The sequence below is a fragment of the Pristiophorus japonicus genome, chromosome 2, assembly GCF_044704955.1.
Source record: "Pristiophorus japonicus isolate sPriJap1 chromosome 2, sPriJap1.hap1, whole genome shotgun sequence".
Lineage (NCBI taxonomy): Eukaryota > Metazoa > Chordata > Chondrichthyes > Pristiophoridae > Pristiophorus > Pristiophorus japonicus.
The window spans coordinates 215,288,416-215,301,108 of NC_091978.1; positions in this window are offsets into that span (position 1 = coordinate 215,288,416).

Genomic DNA, 12,693 nt, shown 5'->3' on the forward strand with positions numbered 1-12,693 from the left:
GCTGCATTATAGCTGTCGCTGTCCTCTCAGCAGATGGCAGAGCTTAGCATCCTCCCCTCTACTGATCCAGGCTCTGTGCATTAATTTCCTTGGAGGTGGAGATGGGTCTTCAAAACTGATTCTCTTTTCAACAAGGGTCTTCATCTTCAACTTCATCTTAACCAGCAGCACAACAGCAATAGTTATAACTTGGCTTGAGTTGAAGATTTGAACATATCAACGTTTGGAGCTCTGTGAGAAGTATGAGCAATGCAGTTAGACACATTTTAAGTCCATACATATGTGTAAAAACCTTAATATCTTATGAGTTAATAATAACAATATGCTCCTGGCTCCAGCATTTTATAGATATCCAAGTGGGATAGCAGGAGAGGGAAATTCAGTATAAGCCTACACATATCCTTGAGGGACACAAATAGGGATGGCAATTGTGGTAATGTCGGTTATAAAATAATATGTGCAGGTTATCAAAGCACCAGGCTTTACCACAGAAGGATGGAGGTGGTCCTCGCAATAGACAGTGCATCAGGAATTCTACAAGACATTCTCTTGCATAGCATCTAACCAGGAATCAAAATATTACTAACGTCACTACATATCTTAATTAAACTAGAGACAGAGCTGGAAAGGTGGAGGTTTCTACCTTTCTCTGTGCTGTAGTACAGATGTACTGAAGTTGAATGTGGTCCCAAAGATATTTACCCCCAGTTTATTTATTTTTTAGTTCAGAATCTGAGCAGGGCAGAAAGGATAAACTTAAAATTAGCCTGATCAAATGACAGATGAAGAATGATCATGGTGGGACACTCCTAATTCTATCTGGCTTTCCAAGAAAATGCAATTGAAAGTTGGCAGGAGCATGCTTGGTGCAGAGCAAGCAATTTATCTGAGAGATGTTCCTTATCCAGGGGCTTATGACTCAACAAGAAATAATTTTATGCTTCACCACATGTGGCAAAATGATAACAACGGTGCTGGATATTAAACAAGAGGAAAAAGAAACTTGGCCCCTTTCACTGAAACACAAATATTAAATTATAACCACTTCTTATAAAACCCAAAATACGAAATGGAGGATGCTGAAATATGGGGTGCTGAAATAAAAATGTAACATTCCAAATCAACAATTATATAAACATAAGAAAGTCTGACTGGAATTAAGGTGTGACAGGTCATAAATATATTTTAAATAGATGAATCTAATAAGGAAAATGCTTCATGATGCAAAAAACTGCAAAACAGGAACCCTATTGTGACAGGAACAAACTAATCTGAACCAGGCTTCAAAGAACGTAAGAGAGAAAGGATTAGGATAGAAGGAGTATCATTTCCAAATATAATTAAAAATATTAATAAGAATTTTTTAGAGGCATTTTCATAATCTGGCCCAGTTCCAGGTTTCTGCCAGTGTCAGTCTTGAGCTAGCTGTTAAGGGGTGTGCAAAATTAACTTGCAGTTACTTGTCCTCTAATAGACCAAACATAGTCAACACTCAACATATACTCCCGTCCCCACCCCAAAGGCATAGGAAAGACTGATAAAAAAACCATTGCCGGGATTTTCCTTGGGGTTTTTCCCACTCCATTGCTGAAATTTTGGCTGAAACCCTGTTTGCACATAGCTGCTTCAGGGCAAACCAGCCTTGGAATAGGGGCCTCTAATAGGGAAATTCTTGCTTCAGACATGGGCTCTGCACGCCAATGTTTTGGCCTTTACCATTACACCAGGTGCTGCATCTGTGGCTCATAAGGAGCATGCGCTTCCTGTCCACCATACTGGAGACTTAAGAGGCCATTTATATTGTGAAAAACTGGCGCTGTGTGGCTGAATTTCTAGCCCCATAGGCCCATTGTCAACTGTTCCTCCCAAGCATGTTACACTTAACATATGCCGTGTCTCAAATTACTCCGAGAATTTGGGGAATTGATAATAATCGCTGAGGTTTGGTTGGATCATGGCATTAAGGGTTAAAAATTTGGGGGCGTTACACCACCCGTTACCGGTAAAAAGAAGTGAAAAGAGGACGGCCATTGCTCTTTCACCAGCTGGCGGCAGAATCTCGGCACCTTCCATTTTTCGAGGCCCAGCACTGCTGTGGGTATGATCGATGACCCTGCAGATTTAAATGAGGGAGAGGTGATGTCAGTCGGTGTGCACTCTCAGCACACATCTTTCAGGTAAGTTTGCATTAAGTTTCGGACACTGCGATACATCAGGGAGGGAGAAAGTGACCTGGACACTTGGTTCCAGGAGCCAGTCACACCCCTTAGGTTAAGCACTTCAGATTTGGTCCATGGTCAGGAACAGGAGGGTATGACTACGAGTGAGGCAGGTATGGGAATCCAGAATGTAGCATTGGAGGAGCCTCAGTCCTTGTACTTGTCCAACAGGTATGAGTTCTTGCCGCCTGTATGGACAAGAGCAGGGACTGCAGAGAGGATGAGCAAACTGACCACAGCACTGTGGTACAGGGGGTCATTCAAGTTGGAGGAATAAAAAGAAATGTAGTAGTGGTAGGGTACAGTATAGTTAAGGGGATAGATACTGTTCTCTGCAGCCTAGAGCGTGAGTCCCGAAGGCTGTGTTGCCCGCCAAGTGCCAATGTTAAGGACATCTCCTCCAGACTGGAGAGGAACTTGGAGTTGGAGGGGAAAGATCGAGTTGTTGTGGTTTACGTAGGTACCAACAACATAGGTAGGACTAAGAAAGAGGTTCTGCTGAGGGAGTATGAGCTGCTAGGGCCTAAATTAAAAAGCAGAACCACAAAGGTAATCTTTGGACTACTACCTGACCCACGAGCTAATTGACATAGGGTCAATAAGATCAGCGAGTTGAATGTGTGGCTCAAAGATTGGTATGGGAGAAATGGGTTTCAATTCATGGGGCACCGGCACCAGTACCAGGGAAAGAGGAAGCTTGTCCATTGGGGTGTGCTTCACTTGAACCGTGCTGGGACCAGTGCCTTGGTGAATCGAATAACTAAGGCTGTACATAAGGCTTTAAACGAAATAGTCGGGGGTGGGGGGTGGGGGAGGGTTCAAGTGAGGGGGAATTTAGAAAGTTAAAGAGAAAGGACAAGGCAATAGTGTCGGGTAGGGATTTGGGCAATGATAGCCAGAGTGTGACAGGAAGGGACAGAGCGTAAAAACATAAGAGTGCACCAGCAAATAGGGTCAGAGTAGGGAAAAATGGTAAAAAGACAAAATTAAAGGTTCTTTATCTGAATGCATGCAGCATTCATAACAAGATAGATGAATTGATGGCACAAATAGAAATAAAAGCGTAAGATCTGATAGCCATTACAGAGATGTGGTTGCAAGGTGACCAAGGCTGGGAACTGAATGTTCAGGGGTACTTGACATTTCAGAAGGATAGGAAGAAATGATAAGGAGGTGGGGTAACTCTGTTAATAAATGATGAGATCAGTACAGTAGTGAAAAATTATCTTGGCTCAGAAGATCAAGATATAGAATCAGCTTGGGTGGAGATAAAAAATAGCAAGGGAAAGAAGTCACTGGTGGGAGTAGTCCCCCTAACAGTAGCTACACTGCAGGACAGAGTATAAATCAAGAAATAATGGGGGCTTGTAAGAGAGACACTGCAATAATCGTGGGAGACTTTTATTCTTCATATAGAATGGACAAATCAAATTGGCAAAGGTAGTCTTGAGGACGAATTCATAGAGTGTATTCAGGACAGTTTCTTAGAACAATATGTTGTGGAACCAATCATAGAACAGGCTATTTTAGATCTGGTAATGTGTAATGAGACAGGGTTAATTAATGATCTCATAGTAAAGGATCCTCTAGGGAAGAATGATCATAGCATGATAGAATTTCACATTCAGTTTGAGGGTGAGAAATTTGGGACTGGGAGAAATTTAGAACTCAGCAGAGGAGGACAAAGGGTTTGATTAGGGCAGGGAAAATGGAGTACGAGAAGAAGCTTGCAGGGAACATTAAGACGGATTGCAAAAGTTTCTATAGATATGTAAAGAGAAAAAGGTTAGTAAAGACAAACGTAGGTCCCCTGCAGTCAGAATCAGGGGAAGTCATAACGGGGAACAAAGAAATGGCAGACCAATTGAACAAGTACTTTGGTTCAGTATTCACTAAGGAGGACACAAACAACCTTCCGGATATAAAAGGGGTCAGAGGGTCTAGTAAGGAGGAGGAACTGAGGGAAATCTTTATTAGTCAGGAAATTGTGTTGGGGAAATTGATGGGATTGAAGGCCGATAAATCCCCAGGGCCTGATGGACTGCATCCCAGAGTACTTAAGGAGGTGGCCTTAGAAATAGCGGATGCATTGACAGTCATTTTCCAACATTCCATTGACTCTGGATCAGTTCCTATGGAGTGGAGGGTAGCCAATGTAACCCCACTTTTTAAAAAAGGAGGGAGAGAGAAAACAGGGAATTATAGACCGGTCAGCCTGACCTCAGTAGTGGGTAAAATGATGGAATCAATTATTAAGGCTGTCATAGCAGCGCATTTGGAAAGAGGTGACATGATAGGTCCAAGTCAGCATGGATTTGTGAAAGGGAAATCATGCTTGACAAATCTTCTGGAATTTTTTGAGGATGTTTCCAGTAGAGTGGACAAGGGAGAACCAGTTGATGTGGTATATTTGGACTTTCAGAAGGCTTTCGACAAGGTCCCACACAAGAGATTAATGTGCAAAGTTAAAGCACATGAATTGGGGGTAGCGTGCTGACATGGATTGAGAACTGGTTGGCAGACAGGAAGCAAGGAGTAGGAGTAAATGGGTACTTTTCAGAAAGGCAGGCGGTGACTAGTGGGGTACCGCAAGGTTCTGTGTGGGGCCCCAGCTGTTTACACTGTACATTAATGATTTAGACGAGGGGATTAAATGTAGTATCTCCAAATTTGCGGATGACACTAAGTTGGGTGGCAGTGTGAGCTGCGAGGAGGATGCTATGAGGCTGCAGAGTGACTTAGATAGGTTAGGTGAGTGGGCAAATGCATGGCAGATGAAGTATAATGTGGATAAATGTGAGGTTATCCACTTTGGTGGTAAAATCAGAGAGACAGACTATTAACTGAATGGTGACAGATTAGGAAAAGGGGAGGTGCTACGAGACCTGGGTGTCATGGAACATCAGTCATTGAAGGTTGGCATGCAGGTACAGCAGGCGGTTAAGAAAGCAAATGGCATGTTAGCCTTCATAGCGAGGGGATTTGAGTACAGGGGCAGGGAGGTGTTGCTACAGTTGTACAGGGCCTTGGTGAGGCCACACCTGGAGTATTGTGTACAGTTTTGGTCTCCTAACTTGAGGAAGGACATTCTTGCTATTGAGGGAGTGCAGCGAAGGTTCACCAGACTGATTCCTGGGATGGTGGGACTGACCTATCAAGAAAGACTGGATCAACTGGGCTTGTATTCACTGGAGTTCAGAAGAATGAGAGGGGACCTCATAGAAACGTTTAAAATTCTGACGGGTTTAGACAGGTTAGATGCAGGAAGAATGTTCCCAATGTTGGGGAAGTCCAGAACCAGGGGTCACAGTCTAAGGATAAGGGGTAAGCCATTTAGGACCGAGATGAGGAGAAACTTCTTCACCCAGAGAGTGGTGAACCTATGGAATTCTCTACCACAGTAAGTTGTTGAGGCCAATTCACTAAATATAATCAAAAGGGAGTTAGATGTTCCCCTTACGGCTAAAGGGATCAAGGGGTATGTCGAGAAAGCAGGAAGGGGGTACTGAAGTTGCATGTTCAGCCATGAACTCATTGAATGGCGGTGCAGGCTAGAAGGGCCGAATGGCCTACTCCTGCACCTATTTTCCATGTTTCTATGTTTCTAATAGAAAACAGAGTCAGGATAAATGGATCAATTTCAGGTTGGCAAACTGTAACTAGTGGGGTGCCACAGGGATCAGTGCTGAGGCCTCAATAGATGACTTGAATGAAATAATGCTGACAATACAAAGAATGGGTGGGAAGTTGTGGGGAGGACACAGAGGGGCCAAAATTGCCCACCGCTGCAAACGGGGCACACGTATCCCATTTCTAGTGTCGTTACTGTCGCGGTGGATGAGGTGGCCTCTTGAGCGAAATTCCGCTCTTTGGCTTTTTTTTTCGGCAGTCCGGAAGTCATTCATAATGGGGGCGGATATGCGGCGGTATGCACATTAGAGGGGCGGAAGTTGAGGCGGGGTATAGTTCCTGCAGCTGTCCGTTATCGGCGTAGTGCGGATGATATCATCACGGCGTCGCTTCACCACGGCTCTCACCTCTCCTTAAAGGGGTGTGCCTTCGCGATTTTTAAGGTTCGGTCCACTGGGCCACCAAGGAGGGTTTCGGCAAAGGGGGTGCCAGGACGCCTGTTGGTCGCCGGCCGAACCCGGGGGCATAATTGTCGGCTCGACATGGCAGTTGGCTGACAAAGAAAAAACATGCCGGTTGCGGCAATGTGTCCTCCCTTTTAATGGGAGCCGCACTGCCATTTTAGAAGGCCACACTCTCACTGAACTGCCTTAGAAAAGCAGCTTTTGGCACCACCTGGCCCGAGGAAGATTTTCTCGATGAAAGTTCGCCATCGGTGGCGGGGGCGGGGTGGGGGGGGAGCTGGCGGGGGTGGGGGGAGCATTGGCGGAGCGCACTGTGATGACGTACTTAGGATGGCTCGGCAGCAGCAAAGCGGTGGGGGGGGGGGGGATACTGCAGGAGCGGAATTTTGATAGTGGTGTCCATTGCACTCTACAACATGGCCACCGAATTCCAGTGGTAACAGGCCTTAAAGAAATGGACAATGTTGGCCGCAAAGGGATAGTGAATGGGCAAAAATTTGATAGATTGAGTATAATGTGGGAAAATGTGAGGTCATCCACTTTGGTAGGAAGAATAGAAAAGCAAAATATTACTTAAATGGAGAGAGACTACAGAATGCTGCGGTACAGAGGGATCGAGATGTCATCATCCTAGGCAGTCCGTCGGAATCGAGGAAGACTTGCTTCCATTCCTGAAGTGAGTTCTTTGGTGGCTGAACAGTCCAATAGGAGAGCCACAGACTCTGTCACAGGTGGGACAGATAGTCATTGAGGGAAGGGGTGGGTGGGACAGGTTTGCCGCACGCTCTTTCCGCTGCCTGTGCTCGATTTCTGCATGCTCTCGGCATTGAGGCTCGAGTTGCTCAGTGCCTTCTCGAATGCACTTCCTCAACTTAGGGCGGTCTTGGGCCAGGGACTCCCAATGGCAATGGGGATGTTGCACTTTATCAGGGAGGCTTTGAAGGTGTCCGTGTAGCGTTTCCACTGCCCACCTTTGGCTCGTTTGCCGTGAAGGAGCTCTGAGTAGAGCACTTGCTTTGGGAGTCTCGTGTCTGAAATGAGGACTATGTGGCCTGCCCAACGGAGCTGATCGAGTGTGGCCAGTGCTTCAATGCTGGGGATGTTGGCCTGAATGAGGACACTGATGTTGGTGCGTCTGTCCTCCCAGGGGATTTGTATGATCTTGCGGAGACATCGTTGGTAATATTTCTCCAGCAACTTGAGGTGTCTACTGTACATGGCCCATGTCTCGAGGTGTACTCGTACATGAAACACAAAAAGTTAGTATGCAGGTACAGCAAGTAAATAGGAAGGCAAATGGAATGTTGCCTTTTATGGAAAGGGGGATGGTGTATAAAAGTAGAGAAATCCTGCTATAACTGTACAGGCATTGTTGAGACCAAACCTGGAGTACTGTGTACAGATTTGGCTCCTTATTTAAGGAGGGATATACTTGCATTGGAGGCAGTTCAGTGAAGGTTCACTAGGTTGATTCCTGGAATGAAGGAGTTGTCTTATAAGGAAGGTTGAGCAGGTTGGGCCTATACTCATTGGAGTTTGGAAGAATGAGAGGTGATCTTATTGAAACATATAAAAATCTGAGGGGGCTTGTCACGGAACATGCTGAGAGGATGTTTCCCCTCGTGGGGGAATCTAGAACTAAGGGGCATAGTTTCAGATTAAGGATTTGCCCATTTAAGATGGAGATGAGGAGGAATTTCTTCTCTCAGAGGGTCATGAATCTTTTCAATTCTCGACCTAGAGAGCTGTGGAGGCAGAGTCATTGAATATATGCAAGGTTGGGATAGACATATTTTTGAACTATTGGGAAGTCAATGGTTATGGCCAACAATCAGGAAAGTGGAGTTGAGGCCAAGATCAGATCAGCTATGATCTTATTGAATGGCAGAACAGGCTCGAGGAGCCCTATGGCATACTCCTGCTCCTATTTCTCATGTTCTTAAACACTTGGACTGGATTTTTTGATTTTATTGAAGTATTGGCTTGCTGCAATACGTGCTAAAAAGTTTGTTAAGTGTGTAGGGAGTGCTGCTGAATGCTTGCAAGGCCTTACATAGAAACATAGAAACATAGAAAATAGGTGCAGGAGTAGGCCATTCGGCCCTTGGAGCCTGCACCATCATTCAATAAGACCATGGCTGATCATTCACCTGGGAACCCCTTTCCTGCTTTCTCTCCATACCCCTTGATCACTTTAGCCATCAGGGCCATATCTGACTCCCTCTTGAATATATCTAATGAACTGGCATCAACAACTCTCTGCGGTAGAGAATTCCAGAGGTTAACAACTCTCTGAGTGAAGAAGTTTCTTCTCATTTTAGTCTGTTGGAGTGGATTTTCAGATATAGCAAAGCATGATGGGATAAGCCAACTATCTGCTTTTCCATTAAATGAACTTTGTACCAAGAAACCTATCTGCTGTCCGCTGACATGAACTCTGCAGCAACAAGTGACTCATGGCCAGGTGCAGGCCACTGTACATAGATAGCTTTGCAAACAAGCAGAATAACTAACCACAAAGGAAGATAAAGAGGAAGGGCCCCCCAAACATGTGCCATGCTATCAGGTTTCACTAGGACTAAAGAAGTTGTGCGACAACATAATTGGGAGAATGTAATTTTATGCGTTGCCATATGGATTGATTGGTTGTATGTAAATGAATTTAAATGATTGTATTCCACTCTCTGTAAACTGCTTATAAGCCCGTGGCAACAGGCACTCGGGGATAAGGTGCTTCGTAGGCCGCGGGATCTCAAACTCTTTTTCCAGAGCTCTGTCAGCAATAAAGTTGTCTCTCTTACTTTACCAGTGTCTATCTGAATTTATTTTCACTAACAAGTCCTACATGGCTTACCCCTTATCCTTAGACTGTGACCCCTGGTTCTGGACTTCCCCAACATTGGGAACATTCTTCCTGCATCTAACCTGTCCAGTCCCATCAGAATTTTATATGTTTCTATGAGATCCCCTCTCATTCTTCTAAACTCCAGTGAATACAGGCCCAGTTGATCCAGTCTCTCCTGATATGTCGGTCCTGCCATCCCGGGAATTAGTCTGGTGAACCTTTGCTGCACTCCCTCAATAGCAAGAATGTCATTCCACAGATTACGAGACCAAAACTGAACACAATATTCCAGGTCTCACCAAGGCCCTGTACAACTGCAGTAAGACCTCCCGGCTCCTATACTCAAATCCCCTCACTATGAAGGCCAAAAATGCCATTTGCCTTCTTCATCGCCTGCTGTACCTGCATGCCAACTTTCAATGACTGTTGTGCCATGACACCCAGGTCTTGTTGCACTTCCCCTTTTCCTAATCTGCCGCCATTCAGATAATATTGTGCCTTCCTGTTTTTGCCACCAAAGTGGATAACCTCACATTTATCCACATTATACTGCATCTGCCATGCATTTGCCCACTCACCTAACCTGTCCAAGTCACCCTGTAGCCTCTTAGCATCCTCCTCACAGTTCACACCACCACCCAGCTTAGTGTCGTAGGCAAACTTGGAGATATTACACTCAATTCCTTCATCTAACTCATTGATGTATATTGTAAATAGCTGGGATTCCAGCACTGAGCCCTGCGGCACCCCACTAGTCCCTGCCTGCCATTCTGAGAAGGATCCATTTATCCTGACTCTCTGCTTCCTGTCTGCCAACCAGTTCTCTATCCACATCAATATATTATCCCCAATATCATGTGCTTTAATTTTGCACATTAATCTTTTGTGTGGGACCTTGTCAAAAGCCTTTTGAAAGTCCAAGTACACCACATCCACTGATTCTCCCTTGTCCACTCTACTAGTTACATCCTCAAAAAATTCTCAAAGATTTGTCAAGCATGATTTCCCTTTCATAAACCCATGCTGACTTGAACCGATCCTAGCACCGCTTTCCAAATGCGCTGCTATTTCATCTTTAATAATTGTTTCCAACCTTTTCCCCACTACTGATGTCAGGCTAACCGGTCTATAATTCCCCGTTTTCTCTCTCCCTCCTTTTTAAAAAAGTGGTGTTACATTAGCTACTCTCCAATCCATAGGAACTGATCCAGAGTCGATAGACTGTTGGAAAATGATCACCAGTGCATCCACTATTTCTAGGGCCACTTCCTTAAGTACTCTGAGATGCAGACTATCAGGCCTTGGGGATTTATCGGCCTTCAATCCCATCAATTTCTCTAACACAATTTCTTGTCTAATAAGAATTTCCTTCAGTTCCTCCTTTTCGCTAGACCCTCGGTCCCCTAGTATTTCCTGAATGTTATATGTGTCTTTCTTCGTGAAGCCAGTATTTGTTCAATTGGTCTGCCATTTCTTAGTTCTCCATTATAAATTCACCTGATGCTGACTGCAAGGGACCTACGGTTGTCTTCGCTAATCTTTTTCTCTTCACATATCTATAGAAGCTTTTGCAGTCAGTTTTTATGTTCCCTGCAAGCTTCCTCTCATACTCTATTTTCCCCCTCCTAATTAAACCCTTAGTCCTCCTCTGCTGAATTCTAAATTTCTCCCAGTCCTCAGGTTTGCTGCCTTTTCTGGCCAACTTATATGCCTCTTCCTTGGAATTAACACGAACCCTAATTTCCCTTCTTAGCAACGGTTGAGCCACCTTCCCCGTTTTGTTTTTACTCCAGACAGGGGTGTACAATTGTTGAAGTTTATCCATGTGATCTTTAAATGTTTGCCATTGCCTATCCACCATCAACCCTTTAAGTATCATTCGCCAGTCTATTCTAGCCAATTCACGTCTCATATCATCGAAGTTACCTTTCCTTAAGTTCAGGACCCTAGTCTCTGAATTAACTGTGTCACTCTCCATCTTAATAAAAGAATTCTACCATATTATGGTCACTCTTCCCCAAGAGGCCTCGCACAACAAGATTTCTAATTAGTCCTTTCTCATTACACATCACCCAGTCTAGGATGGCCAGCCCTCCAGTTGGTTGCTCGCCATATTGGTCTAGAAAACCATCCCTAATACACTCCAGGAAATCCTCCTCCACCGTATTGCTACCAGTTTGGTTAGCCCAATCTATATGTAGATTAAAATCACCCATGATAACTGCTGTAACTTTATCGCACGCATCCCTAATTTCTTGTTTGATGCTGTCCCCAACTTCACTACTACTGCCCTTTGGTACTCCGCAGCTCTACCCATACAGATTCCACATCATCCAAGCTAATGTCCTTCCTTACTATTGTATTAATTTCCTCGTTAACCAGCAACACTACCCCATCTTCTTTTCCTTTCTGTCTATCCTTCCTGAATGTTGAACACCCCTGGATGTTGAGTTCCCAGCCTTGGTCACCCTGGAGCCATGTCTCCGTAATCCCAATTATATCATATTCATTAATAGCTGCCTGCGCAGTTAATTCGTCCACTTTATTACGCATACTCCTTGCATTGAGGCACAGAGCCTTCATGCTTGTCTTTTTAACACACTTTGTTCCTTTAGAATTTTGCTGTAATGAGGCCCTTTTTGATTTTTGCCTTGGGTTTCCCTGCCCTCCACTTTTACTATTCTTCTTTCTATCTTTTGCTTCTGCCCCCATGGTAAAGGAAGGCCTCTGAGAAACAGAAAATGCTGCAAATACTCAGCAGGTCAGGCAATATCCGTGGAGAGAGAAACAGAGTTCATGTCTTAGGTCGAGATGTTGCCTGACCTGCTGAGTATTTCCAGCTTTTTATGCTGTCATTTCAGATTAACAGCTTCACTTGTAGAGGGAAGAGGAAGTCGCAGAAGATGAAGAAACAGAAAAGGAGGAAGCAGAAGGAAGGATGCAACCCAGACAACCTTCTCTGGCTGGGATATCTGGGATGGATTCATGCGCCTGTGGTACCAGTGACCACAACCCCAATTCCTCTTTCAACCTTTGTTCCACATCTTATGATCTCTCTGTCACTGACCATCACAGCGTCCCCTTCACCTCAATGCTGAAATAACAGCCACCACAAACCAAACTTTCCAAACCAACTTTTTACATCTACCCATCCAATGTGACATCAAGAAATAAACTCAACAAACTTATGCATTCTCTTAGTGACTGTCTTGTGTGTGCCTTTGCCTATCCTGCTGATGGCACGCAGTGCTACCTTGGTGGCTGCAACATGGCTGGTGGAAGGCTGCTGACTTTCAGTGGAGGACACTGCAAAAAGGCCTTGCTGATCGATATTTAGGAGCTGGTGAGTGACAGTCCTCCCAGGCTTCTTCCAAGTCATCATCATCCTCCTGCTCCTCTATCCTTCATCCTCCTCCTCCTCCACTCTCCTCCTCCAACCTCCACCATGCTCCTCCACTCCACTCCATCCTCCTCACTCCACTCCATTCTCCTTCTCCACTACATCCTCCTCCTCCTCTCCCTCTTCTTTTTCAAC